Source organism: Mauremys reevesii, unplaced genomic scaffold (genome assembly GCF_016161935.1).
Source record: "Mauremys reevesii isolate NIE-2019 unplaced genomic scaffold, ASM1616193v1 Contig70, whole genome shotgun sequence".
NCBI lineage: Eukaryota > Metazoa > Chordata > Testudines > Geoemydidae > Mauremys > Mauremys reevesii.
Genome location: NW_024100885.1, coordinates 321,570 through 335,780, shown reverse-complemented (window position 1 = coordinate 335,780; position 14,211 = coordinate 321,570). Strand labels below are relative to the sequence as shown.

At 50.1% G+C, this 14,211-nt stretch overlaps 1 pseudogene; it reads right to left on the bottom strand.

Annotated features, from left to right (window-relative positions):
• Positions 1 to 2,016: 2,016 nt before the first annotated feature.
• On the bottom strand, positions 2,017 to 12,877 carry LOC120394637 (annotated as a pseudogene).
• Between the last annotated feature and the right edge of the window lie 1,334 nt (positions 12,878 to 14,211).

Below are 14,211 nucleotides of genomic sequence, written 5' to 3'. Positions count from 1 at the left end.
CCTTTAACTGGGTCTCCCCCTCCCAGGGGAACCCCCCACCCCACTATCCCCACCTTGCCTCAGTATTGGCTACTGACCAGTCTCCATCTACCCCCATTCACTGGGGCAGGCTGCAGTATCCGCCACTCATCACTGGCAAGGAGGGTTTGGACCTGCTGCCTTGGCCTACCCCTGGGCTGCCCCTGCAACCCCCAGTACCTCTTGGCCTTCTGCTAGGCCGCAGCCTGGGGCTTTCCAGGCAGGAGCTCCCCAGCTTTCCCCAGCCCTGCTCCACTCAGGTACCCTGTGTCCAGCTCCCTGCAGCCAGGCCCATCTCCCTCTACAGCCAGAGGGAGAGTGTCTGGGCTCCTGGCTCACTGCCTCTTATAGGGGCCAGCTGGGCCTGACTGGGACCTGGCCACAGCTGAGGCTGCTTTCTCCCAATCAGCCCAGGCTCCTTGCCCCAGCCCCAGCCCTCTCCTGGGCTGTTTTAAGCCCCGAAGGGCAGGAGCGGGGGACCACCCCGCTACAGGGTCCCTGAAACCACCCCAGTTTGTCTCTCTGCACCAGGCTGGGAGCGACTGTCGGGCCCCAGTGTCGTCCCAAAGCTGCCATTAGCCTCACGCTGTTTTGTTCCCCAGCAGTGCCGTAGTGGGGCTGGGGGAGGCTGTTCCAAAGCCCCCAGACAGGACAGGAAACTGGATCTCTCGTCCTTTCTCTCTCTCTTTATTTTATTTTATTCCTTTGGGGGTGGGGGGAAGACTCACCTAAGTATTTTAAGGAGACAACAATAACAAACCAAACTTAGGAAGGAGGAAGTGAGGGCGGTTCCCACCGCCCCTGCAGTGCTAAATAGCCTCGCGGTAGACAATGAGGGAGGGCACATGCGCTGGGTCAACGGGCACTGCTACCAAGAATCTCCGATTAGAGGCGCAGGGACACATACACCTACAGTGGAGCACCCATAGGGACTCGAAGAAGAACAATTTGTTCCAGTACCTTTCTGGGTATTGAAATTAGGCTGGCTGGTCTCGAATTCCCTTGATCTTCCTTTTTTCAGACAGGCAAACATAGCGCCTCTCTCCAGAGCTCTGGGACCTAACCAGTCCTCCATACGTTCTTGGAGATACCTGCTAATGGTTCCAAGATGGCTTCAGCTGGTTCCTATGGTGAACATTCTGCAGGACCCACAAACTTAGATGTATTTAACTTACCTAAATATTTCTTTAATCGGTTCTTTCCCTATTTTGGTCTGAGATCCTTTCCCCTTGTTGTTAATATGAAGCACCTGGTCACAATTAACCATTTTGGTAAAGACCTGAGGCAAAATAGGTATCCCATGCTTCAGCCTTCAGAAGCAGTAGAACAGGTTAGATTTTTTTTTCACTGAAAACTGGCGTTTCAAGGGAAATGAAAAATGTGGTCGGAAATTCTTCATTCCTTTGAAATTTTTCAGTTTTTTTATTAAACTAAATGACAAATTGTTTAACTTTTTGAATCAAAAATGCCTTTGTGAGTCTTGGCTTCTGAAAAAGTGAAAGAAACTTGGAATTGTGGGTGTGTCTGCTCACTTTTCTTTCTCTCCTCCCCCACTCCCCATTTTCCAATGCAAGGGAGAGAAAAGGCAGAGAGAAAAGTGTGGGTGGAGGGAATATGACAACCAAAGAACTGAAATGTTTTGTTCAATATGGTTTAATTTTTTTCAACTCAGGAAAAATTCCACAAAAATTGTCCAACAAAAACAGCATTTTTAAAATTTCCTTCAATTTTTTAATGTTTAAAATTAATTTGGCAAAGAAAATATTTTTCTCCTAGCTCTAAGAAGCAGCATCTGCCCTGAAGCCCTCAGAAAACGCTGACTCGTACAACCGTAGTTTAATCATAAAGAAAGTGAAATTTATATTCTAGCTGACAATGGTCAACCCAACAATTAAACTCTCTGCTCTCCCTGCACCCCAGTTGAGGGGTCTCTCCTGGCCCTTGGCTGGGTCCATCCCCCACAAGGCAGCTCCCTCCTTCCTTGGTGGGACACCCCCCTCCCACGGCACAGAGTTGGCCTCCTAGGAGCACAGAGACCCAGCCTAGAGCCTCACACAGACCTCCACAGCCATAGAGCTACGGGTAGAGCGTCACCCCCCTTCAGCCCCATCTGTATAGGGGGGACACTGGCTGAGTCCTCCAGGACATAGAGATCAAGGGGCTGGGGGCTAGAGGAGCCGCACACTAACCCCAGCCTGGAATAACGGGCGGATTCTGTCCCCCGCCAAAGAGGTCAATGGGAAAGTGATGATTGGCTCCCCACAACCAGCATCAAAAAATGCCACCCAGCCCCCTTCACAGTCCAGATACACCCGGATTCTGCGGGGCGCCCGGCTCGGGGTACACAGGGTGCCCTGCTCAGTGGACGTGACAGCCCAGTACCGATCCCCTCTGCCCTGCACAGCCCAGATCCCCTGCTCAGCATTAGGGCTCATAGACTCTCTGGCCACCCCCACAGCATAGACTCCCCTTCCCTCCACCTCCACCTCCCAGTAGTGTCGGCCCGAGGTGAATCCCTCACAGCCCAGCACACAGGTCCAATTGTCAAATCTCTCAGGATTGTCAGCCAGGTCCTGCCATGTGTCTCCCCTTCGCACACTTTTCCGATCCGCAGACAGGATGAGGTCGGGATGGGCCGTGTCTGGATCCAGAGTCACGTTCGCTGCAGAGAGAGAATCAGAGCGTGAGGGGCAGAGCTCAGCCCTGGGGCAGGGTCTGATCGTCTCACTGACAGAACCTGCCCCAGCTGGGGAGTGAACCAGGCAACCTCCCCCATCCCAGATTTACCCAGCTCTGCACGGGGAGCAGCGCTGAGATCTCAGCCCTGGGCCGGGGGGATTCACACCCTGACAGAGCCAGTTCAGGGACAGAGCGAAAGGATCAGCTCGGCTGAGCCAGGCCCCAGACCCCGAGTCTGAGTCTCAGTGATTCCATCCTTGTGCTGGGGGGGAAGACGAGGGGGGTCAGAGGGAGTTGGTTTTAAGCCACCTTTGTCCTTCCTTCAGTCTGCCTGGCCCCTCGTTCCAGGAGCCTCAGGGCTGCGAAGCAGAGAGCAGCCAGAGTGTGATGGATCCTGTCTGTGCCCCCAGCAGAGCCGCCCCCTGGGGAGGGTGAATCGGGGCGACCGCGCCGGACCCTGCGCTTTGGGGGGCCCCGCGGGCTGGTGCGATTGGCTGGCGCGGTCGGTCCCAGAAGAGACGAATCCGTCACTTCCACCCCGCACCCCCCTAGGGCCGGCCCTGGCCCCCAGCCTGGCCCCAGCCACTGCTACAATAACGGCTGGGGGCAGAGTTGCTGTGGAGCCCCTGTGCCAACTTCACCCGGACGGGGGGGGGGGGTCCCTGGCACCGGAGCTATTTTCTGGGGACTGTTTCCAGGCACATCAAGGCCCCTTTGCTCTGACAGAGCAGCACGAACGGGCCTGACAGTCAGGCCCTGGAGCCTTTCCCCACCTGCCCCCACCTCTCCCCACAGACGTGATCAGAGACCCTGGCAGCACAGGAGGCTCCCAGCAGAATACCCTCCGCAATTCAGTCCCCCAGCCCCACCATCACCCCCCATCAGTTCAGCACCCCTCCCCCACCGCCCTCAGTTCACCCTCCCAGCACTCACCCTCTGCTCAGACCCCACCAGCAATACAGCCCCCCTCAGCCCATCAGCCCCCCAGTCACTTCAGGCCCCCTGCAGCCCCCAGGCCATAATAAAGCCTCATGGCCCCACCTCTGCTCCTCCTGGGGCTCTTCACCCTGCCTAGGCCTGGGGGCTACAGTGGGGGCCCCTCTCCCACTTCCCAGGCTGGCAGGGAAGCAGCCGCACTGGGGTGGTGACAGTGGGAGCCCCAGCCGCGCCCAGGGCACTGACAGGATTTCTAAGTAAAATTCAGACTCATTTTTAGAACTCTCAAATGTCGGGATTTTTTTTCAGCCACGGCTCTATGGTGAGACCATGAGTGAGGCTTAATTTTACTGAGAAATCGACTCTCTCATGATTAATTCATGAGAGTTGCCATGTCTGTGAACAGGTGACGTCTACCTAAACTCTTCTGACATTTTTAACATTTTTTCTTTTGACTTATAAAGTAGAGAGAAAACAGAAATGTCTATTTTTGTATGTTGGATTCTCCCATTCTTCATTGTACCACTTGTGCATTTGCTAATAATAATAACATGGCCAGGGGATGTGATGTATGCGCATAAAGAGTTCTGAGAACGAGGTGAGATGTTCCTCTCTGATTTGTCAAAAGGCTCATTTTAAAATTCTTAGATCTCTACAAAGATCCACTGCTCGCCCCCTCTCCCGTACCCTAGCCCATCTGGGTAACCCAACCGCTAGTTACAAATTCTAAATTCTAAGAGAGAAAAGAATCGACTTTTCTGTTTTAGGAAAGATCTGGGCAGCCACCAGGAATATGTTGCTCAGCTCCTGTCAAATGCAAAATTGAAACAAAACCTAAACTATGGTGCTGCCAATGAGCCCCCATAATTCCTAGGAAAGTTTTCACTCCCCCTTTGATAGGAGAAATTTACCTTTGTCCAACCGCAGTCTGGTCGAGAGTGAGTCTAGAGGAAGAAATGGGTGAAAGAGACGAAATGTCAGGTTGTGGTGTTTAGGGATATATTCACATTGTTAATGTTCTAACACAAAAGCAAAATGAAAAGAAAACACACTTTATGAAGTTCTAGTGAAGGAGGTTAAGTGCAGTTCAGACCAGTACAAACCATTCCACACCTCACTAAAAATAACCCCAAACATTAAAAACTAAGGACACAACCTAAGGTGACATGACAGACCCAGAGATGTTTTACCAGCAATTACACACCTCTGGCAGGCCCATGGCAGCTGACGTGGGGTCGCAGGGCTGGGGCACTGGGGCTGTTTCATTGTGGGGTAGATGCTGGGGCTTGGGCAGAGGCCTGGGCTGTGGGACCCTGTGACGGGAGAGGGTTGCAGAGCCCAGGCTCCAGCCCGAGCCCAAACCTCCTGAGCCGGAGTCAGCGGACACGGGCCAGCCACAGGTGTTTAATTGCTGTGTAGACAAACCCTCTGAAACCAACACATCATTCACAGACAGCACAGAAATGTTTTCACTGATTAGCATTCAGTCAACTTTAAACCTGCCCCTGAAACATTAGTACTTAGTAAAACTGGTTCATTCTTCCTGACAGACCATTCTCTCCAGCTCAGGAGGATAAATGGTGGAGAATCTCTAAAGCAGGGCCACATCCAGCCTGCTGCTAAATTTCATCCGGCCCCCAGCACCCCTCCCTTCCCCCACCACGAGTGCCAACTCACCCTGCCACCGGGGGAAGCCCCGAGCCTCTGCACAGAGCCATGGGAACTAGGAGTGCGGAGGGTGCTGCAACACCCCCCAGGTTTTGTGCAGGGTCCCAGCCGCTGGCCCCACACACGGGGCTCTGCTCCCACCCCAGATGTGGTCCCAGCCTTAGCCCCCTTACCCCTGTCCACACACTGCCCCCCGTCCTCCCGGAGCCACGGCCCATTCCAACCCCTTCCCCAAAGTCGCCACCCCAAGCCCGCCCCTCCCTGCCCCTATTAGACCCCTTCCCCAATCTCTGCCCGGGCCCCACCTCTCCCCGCCTCCTCCCCTGAGCTCGCTGTGTTCCCGCTCCTCCTCCCTCTTTCCCAAAGCTTGTTTCGTGGCAGCAAGCGCTGAGAGCTACGGGGAGAAGCAGGGACACGGCGCGCTTGGGGGAGGACGCGGAGGTGATGTGAGGCGGGCGGCGGGGTGGGGAGCTTGGCTGCCGGTGGGTGCTCATAGCTGCTAAGAAAGGCAAACCCCCAGGGAGTCCGAATGCAGGCCCCTAACCCAGTGTGTGTGGGCCGTACTGAGAGCTGGGTAGAGAATTCGTAGGTTCCAAATGATTAGTTGCCTATCTCCATCCACAATCATTAACCCTAAGAGATTGAGGAAGTGAGGTTTTTTACCCACGAAAGTTTATGCCCAAATAAATCTGTTAGTCTTTAAGGTGTCACCGGACTCCCTGTTGTTTTTTCAATTATCAGTGTAATATATGTGAGAAAATTCCCCACGTGACTGTTCATTACCTTTGAATGTCCTCATTATGGTCTCCAGAGATGCATTTCTTTGAGAAGATTCCCAGATTCTCCATTTCAGTTCAGAAGAAAAGGCCTCTGGGTTCTGAAACTTCTCCCTCTCGCATCTGAAGAACAACCCAGTGTTACTCGGTGTGGAGTTCGGTCATGTTTGTGTTTTACTAACATGTATTTTATTCTAGTGAATGGCTGTAGCTCAGCAGACCCTGGAGGTTAAATTCTCTGTTGCCCCAGGAATAGGTCCAGTATCAGCTTGGACACTACAAGTTTCCCCTTCATTCTGGTGAGACCGATACTGGAAAACTGCATCCAGTTCTGCTGTCCCCAGTTTAAAATGGACATTGAAAAAGTGGAGCCGGTGCAGAGAAGACCCACAAATCTGATGTGAGGGCTGGTGAAAATGCCTTGTCCTGAGAGCTCCCTGACACTTGAGTGTGGGGTATAAACACCGTCACGGGGAGAACAGACTTGGCACTAAAGGGCTCCTCAGTTTAGCAAACAAAGGCAGCACAAGGACCAATGGCTGGAAGCTGAAGGCAGAGAAATGCCCATAGGAATCAGACAGACATTGTTAGCAGTGCGGGTGGATTAACCATTGGCAGAAACTGCCCAGGGAAGTGGTGGATTCTCCATCTCCTGAAGGGGCACCAGAACAGGGGGGCTGTGGCCCTGTCACTTTGAAAAGTGGGAGAGCTCTGCCCATACGTGTCTGTGTCAGCGCAGGGCCTGGCTTGTAGCTCGACATCAGCATCACGGGGCGAGAGGCAGCCCAGGCTGGGGATCTGGAGGGCTCAGCAGTGCCACAGGCCAGGCTGCACCCCGGGAACCCGTCGCACTGATGTAAATCTCCCTTGTGGCAAATTAAACCGATTCCTCCTTGTTCTGCCCTCAGGGGCCGTGAAGAACAACTGGTCACCGCTCGCTGCAGAACAGCCTCAGGCAGATCTGGAGACTTATCAGGCCCTGCCTCAGTCTCCTCTTCTCTAGACTGAACACACCCATTTATTGCAACCTTCCTCACGGCTCGTCCAGTCTAAACCTCTGAGCATTTATGTTGCTCTGCTCTGAATCTCTCCAATTTTTCCACGTCCTTCTCACAGTGCGGTGCCCAGAACTGGACACAGTTTTCCGTGGCAAGAAGGGGGGAACAGCGTCCTCCTGTGTCTTACCCTGACACTCCTGTTAACACACCTGTGCTGGGTGTTCCCCCCACATCAGCCCCCGGAAAGGGTGAAGGAAGCTAAGGAAGAGGAGATTAGGGAGACAGGCCACACATGAGGGGTTTAGGCCAGAGAAGTTGTACGCTCCGGTCGGCGGGGAGGGAAGGACGCGGGCGGGTAGCTCCCCTCCTCTGTGCCCTACAGGGGGGCCAGAGCAGCAAACAGAGAAAAAAAAAAAGCGGCCGTGCCGCCCTAGGTTTGGGCGGAAGCCGCCCCGTAGAATCTGCTGCCCCAAGTACGAGCTTGCTCAGCTGGTGCCTGGAGCCGGCCCTGCACGGGGAGCCAGGTCTCATGTCCAAAATCCCTTCCCTGCCCTGGGAAGTGAAAGGGGGAGTGCGAAGGAGACACCTACCTGTTCAAGGTGCCTTTGATGTCCTAGAGGGAGAGAGAAAAGGAAATTCAGTCCCAGCTCTCAGACTAAGGATCCCTCCTGCTCTGGAGGGGACTCACTTTGTCTTCACAGTTTCAGGTTCAAAGAGAAATTATTTGTTACTTATTAATGGAAACAAAAACATTCAATGTGCTGCATTTGCTCTTTCGGAGAAGTGCTCTGACTGCAGGAGCTGGGCCCAGGAAGTTTCTATAAGGAGGCACACAGGCTCTCTGTGTAATGACATTTGCATAACCAGCTGGCACATGGAACCAGAGTGCTGAGTCTTGTGATATGCTGAACAAGGATCTTTCTAACACTCACAGTTCACTCCTATTCTCCAAAAGTGAAGAGTTAGGAGACTTTCTTGTTCTGTGAAAGGTTCTGGGGTGTTTCTAACACCATCTCACCTGCAGGAATTCACTTGCTGGCAGCTGGCACTTCTGCTCCATCTCACTGATCAGGGAACTGAAAGAGGATAGTTCCTCAGATAATTTGGCAAGATACTCAGCCCTCCCGTTTTCAATTTCCTTCTTCAGCTCTTCCAACTGGGCCAGCAGGAGTCGCTCTTGTTCCTCCAAAAACTGGCACAGTTGCTGAAATTGAGACACAATCTTCTGCTTCTCAATGTCTAGCTGTTTCTGAAATGACGAGATACGAACAGGAAAAGCACAGGTCAAGGACATGAATACGGAGCAAATTATAAAACCATGGGACATTTTATGCATGAGGCAGCATGTCATTGCAATGCCGTAGAATTTAACTCCTGACACTTTATGGAGAACATAGTCTATGCTCAGTAGACAGAAGATTTTCCAACAGATTTTCAAGAGTCCAAACTGGTGTTTAGAATATGAATTTTTCTTGCATGATTCGGTTAATCTGTGATCGGTGGCTTCTAGAAAACCAGATCCTTCTAGTAACAGGAGGCACAGCAGGTGTGGGATTCAGAACTGGACTGGCAAGGATTATTTTAGTAGAGGAAACAGCAGAACCCAAGCTAAGAAGCACTAGACTTGATCTGGGGAACACAAGCTGTCCACAAAATACATAGAGACATAAAGGGCCTTTTAAAAAAAAAGTACTGAAACTTGAGCTCCATCATTTGCTCTCATAAGTTCTGAAAACAGTTTTGGATACATAACATTTGGCCCACCATAAATCTTGGATTTTAAGCCACACAGGAACCTTGAGCACAAATTGAGCTGCCGGGAAGACCCCTTTTTGCACATGCAAATCTGAGTTTGCAGGTTGCTTAGGACTGAGTGCGTGTGAACTGGACAGAAGCCCACCAATTCATGCTGTTTCTGGAGCACTCTCTGGCCCTGGATACCCGAGGAGCCAGGAAATCAGACCAGATCTGGACCCAGATCTTCTCCATGGCAATGTCTAGCAGCGATACCAGTCAGGGCCTGTTCCAAAGCTCACTGAACTGACCCGGAGTCTTTCCAATGATGTCCTTGTGCTTTGTTTTAGGCACTAAGTGACCCTCCTCCTCTGGGGCAGCAGATTCCCAGAGCAGCTGCACTGATTGGCCAGCTGCGGTTCTCTCTGTTCAAAGTGCAGCTGGCCAAAAAACTGGGAGGTGGGGGAATTTGTAAAAATAATTGAAATTTCAAAGCATTTTCCATTTCTCAGTTTTCAGAATGGAACTTAATTTGATTTCTTTGAAAAATATGTTGAAATAATTTTTGAAACATGTCACATTTTTCTTTCTCCCTTTTCCCAAAATGGAACAAAATAATGTTTATTTCCACCCATTTTTCTTTTTAGTACTTCCTCTCTGTACTTCTTCAAAAGAGCTCCCAGTTTTGAAAAAGTGGCAAAAAGAAAAAGGAAAACAAAGGTGGGAAAACTGGAAATTATTCATTTTAGTGCACTCAGTAGAAAAAAGGACCCAAAAGAGAAAGAGATAAAGAAACGTGAACGTTTTCAAAATTTTCATCTTTCTAAAAGCAAAATGAAAATTTCAGTTTGAAATGATACAAAATTTTCAACCAGCTTTAGTTGAAAGACTAAAGGAGAAACTACTGTTAAGTAAACAAATTACACTCGAATTATCAGTGAAAATATTTGGATGATTAAAACTCTTTCTTTAATGCTGCATTTTCCTGCTGACTCTCAATTAAAGCAGAACAGTTTTTCTTTACAATGAGAAGAAAGAAGTGATCATCTTTCACGGGTGAGAACGTGTTACTCACTGTTCCTCTGATGACTCTCAGACTAAGCTGTGGATTGATAATGTCCCTGTGCACATCTGCATCTGAGTAATAACGGCACCTACCAGCAGTTCCTGGCTTTTATTTTCCCCACTCGATTTAAATGTCAGAATCTCTTCACTCTCTTTCTTCAAACTCTCCAAACGGCTCCAAATTTGGTCCTAACAGAAGAAAAACTGGTTTAGTTTTGGTTGGTTTTGGAGGATTTTCCCCCCATTTATTTATATTTGCAAGAATATCAACTAAATAATAATAACGGTTGTGGTCAGGGCTGGCCTTACCATGAGGCGAACTGAGGTGGCCACCTCAGGTGCCAGACTGGGGGTGGCGGCGTCACTAGGACCCAGAGTGTAGAAAATTGTGTTCCCTAGAGAAATTGTTCCGACTCTTACGTACCCTGCAAATGTTCACCTTATTTCTAAGCTAAATTTGTCTGGCTTCAGTCTCCAACCATTGGATCTCGTTCAGCCTTTGTCTGATACATTAACGAGTGTCTCCTGCCAGAACTCTTATCCCTGCGTAGGTACTTATAGACCATCACCTATTAACCTTCTCCTCCGTGAGCTAAAGAGATTAAACTCCTTCGGTCTCTCTCTGTACAGCAGGTTTTCCAGACCTTTTCTGGCTCTTTCCAATTTACCAAATGTCCCTTTTGGAAGGCGGACACCAGAACAGGACCCGTATCCAGTAACAGCCGCACTAATGTCGTATACAGAGGTAACACCAGTCCGCTACTCCGGTATTCCACTGCTTATACATTAGTGCTCTTAGTTACAGCACCGCATTGGGAATTCATGCTCAGTTGGCCTCTATGGCGCAAAGTCCCTTAGAGCATCACTGCTTTCCAGGATAAAGCCTCCCATTTTAATAGGTTCCCCTGATCTAACCCGCTGGACCCCAATCTTTCCCCAGAGCTGGGGACAGAACTCAGGTGTCCTGACTCCCACTTTCACTCGCTGTAACCAGTTAATCTTGCCTAGCACTTTGTCCAAGGACCAAACGGCTTGGCAATCATTAACCGATGGATCCACTCATCTTGGTTCCTAGGAAGCAATTAACACATCTCCGGGAGTGCCCGGTACACGTGTTTCAGAACTTTGTAAACATAACAGTGAGTTCCCATGAACGTTAAACACCGCCGATTTCCATGGAAGAAGCAATAAACCTCCTGCTTGATTTTACAGTGAAGTGACCTCAGCCTTGCGAGAATGGGCTAACAGGGGAATGGGAGCGGCCTGTCCTTTCTCCTCCTGCCACGTCCCACACTGCACCCCAGTACAGCCCAGCTTGGACCGACAGCTTCAACGTTCAGTTCCCCACCTGCTCCTCCAGCAGCCTGAGCGGAGACATTTTGGTCTCTGGATGATTCGCTCTGCCGAAGGGGAGATGGCTGCTGATACTGAGGGTGTCAGATGGGATGGTGATTCCACTACCGTCACTGATCTCAGAGGCCTCAGTGTAAATCTGGTGAAAGTGAGATCAGAACGTGGCCAACTGACATGTCACGTTTTCCTCTGTACTGCGCCCATCTCAACTCTGAATAGCCTTGTTTTGGCCCTGTGGTTGGCCCTAAACCAAACGGTATCAGTTAGCTTCCAAACATGAGGAAGACATCTTTTCCCAACGGGGGGAGCCTCTGGTAAGGCAGAGATATTTTCAAAGGCTGATTGATACAGATGAGATTTTGTGTCACAGATACGGATATGAAGTTCTTCACGAAAAGGTGGACAAAGTGCTAGCTCCTTATTTGGGACAAGATGACGCACCTGCCCCATGTGTGCCTATAGGAATATGAGAAAAATATCCCTTGATCTCTCATGCTCATACACTGCCATCTGTACTGTCAAAATTTAGGCCTATCTAAAAATTACCAGTGAAAAATAACAGACTCTAATGTCTCAGCTGCACGTATGAGAGTGACATGTCTCAAAAAGACACAAGAAATAAAAAATAAAGTATGAAAAACAGAAAAGCAGAATCAGTCACAATGATTAGTGATGTGTATGACCTTCACTGTCCCCTGGAAGGGTTTGTGTGTCAGCACTGCTGGGTCCCTGAAATCTCTGCAAGTTGGGACCTTCCAGATGTTACTGGTATTTTTTCAGAGGTGACAATATTGAAGCCAACTACACTTGTTCGTATGCCACATTTCAGCCAGGAGACTTTTCCTGTCCCCCTTCATGTGCCTTTTTTCAGGAAGATCCAGCAGTTCCCGTGGCTGCGCTGATTCATGACAAGCGCACAACACATGCACACAAGATGATTTTTCATTCCTAGCGGAATCTGTGTCCCAGGTCAGCAGCAGTTCCACTGTGACAGCACTGGGCTGTAGGTTGTACATTTCCGCCCCTGGGCAATTCAGAACTGACTTTTCTGGGTCCTTATTGGTGTTAAAAATGGTTTTGGGTGGGAACAGGTTAATAACAGTGTCTAACAAGTCTGTTCTCATTGCTAAAGTATTATTTATAAGGGTCTGTATCCGCTGTTTTTTGCCGTAATTTTTTAAATTAAAATACAGTTCCTCCCCATTCCAGCTTTTACACCGTCCCGTGATTGCTTACCTTGTAATCCTGGGCAGCTTCATCTATGGGAACCACAGTGTGGTCTTTGTGATCTCGAGACAGATGGCAAACCATACAAATGGGGGTTTGATCCTCTTGGCAGAAGACATCTAAAACCCTTTTGTGTTTTTCACACACTGTCCCAACTTCTGGTTCTTTTGCTGGCTCCAATGTAAGTGTTCTAGAAGCTTCTACAATATTCCTCAGCTGTCTGTTTGGTTTGAAGTTTCTCCGGGAGAAGGTTTTTCTGCACTCAGGAAAGGGGAAGTCTGCACTTCCTCCCAGCACTGAGTGATGCAGACTAGGCAGAAATGGTGCCCACAAGCTAGAGACACTGGATCTTTAAAATAATCTCGACACACCGAACAAGTCAGTTCAGCGAGGAGCAGTTGTGCTGGATGCGCAGCAGCCATGGCTGCTTCTGCAGAGAAGAGAGGAATTTAATGTCCTTTTATTGTTCTCAGAAATGGGCTGATTCTGAACTTTCACACCAAACGGGCGTTTCCTACGTATACGCTGCCTCGTGTTACTCGTGGGAGGCTGGAAACTCCTTCTGGTCTGAGTTAGCACCTGGAGGAGGCACCAGGACAGACTGTGGACTGGCAGCACCTGACGCTGTCGCTCCCTGCAATGGTGCAGCCTGGCCACTCTGCAGAACAGCTGATTGAAAACAGCACCTGCCACATCCACACCGAGCTCCATACAGCATTTCTCCCGCCATCACTTGTTGTGGGACTGCAGAGGGACCTACAGCCTAGCTCATGGCACAGCTCCCTGCAGCAGGTGGTGCTGGGAACATTTACAAAGTGCTGTGGGCTGCCAGTGGTATTCCAGCCTTTGGAAGGGGCGTCACGCTTCTTCCCCTCCAACCCAATGACTGGGGCAGTGACCATCTTTTTCTCTGCTCAGTGTTTGCCCTCTGTGGTTGATACAATAATCTCTCAATATCGTCTTCCTAGCCAGGTTCCCAGAGGTCAGCAGGGGATAGACACCTGGTCTGCGACTCAGGAAGAGGGAAAACAGGGGGGCTGGAACAATGGGGGCCGGAGTCACTGCCTGATTCTCACCAACTGCAGCATGAAAACAGGTTGATATCTTGTGCCAAGGGCTTTGCATGAGGCACCGCTGGGCTTCTTAGCCGCCATCTAACGTCTGCAAAGTCCTGATCGGCAAAGCTGTTCCAAGTGACAAAAAGGCCTGGTAGAGAATGCCTTACTTTGAGAGAACAGAGGCATTTGAGTGTGGGGTATAAATACTTTCTTGGGGAGAATATACTGGGTACAAAAGGGCTCCTCAATTTAGAAGACAAAGGCGTAAAAGGAACCAATGGCTGAAAGCAGAAGCCAGACACATTCAAATGGACAATAAGGCAGACATTTTACTGTAGACCACAGACCACTGCTTGTGAACCATTGTGAGAGGAAGGATGGTCTTGTGGCTAAAGCAACGGGTTCCTACAGAGACCTGGGTTCAATTACTGATCCCCTGGTGCAACTCTGGGAAAAATACTTAATGTCTCTGGTGAGGGAGGTCGCTCGGACCCTCGATCAAAACTGCTGTTTGGGTGGAGCTGTTTGAGATGTCGATGGTTAGGACTGAGGTGCGCTCCATCTCTGAGGACGTTGTCTGGGTCTTGTATTGCCTCTATTGTGGGTGGTTAGATGAAGAATCTCTATTTCTCTGGTACGGCTGATATCATCACCTTTTTGTAGGTGGCGTGTGTAAATGCCCGAAGTACATAGAGTGGC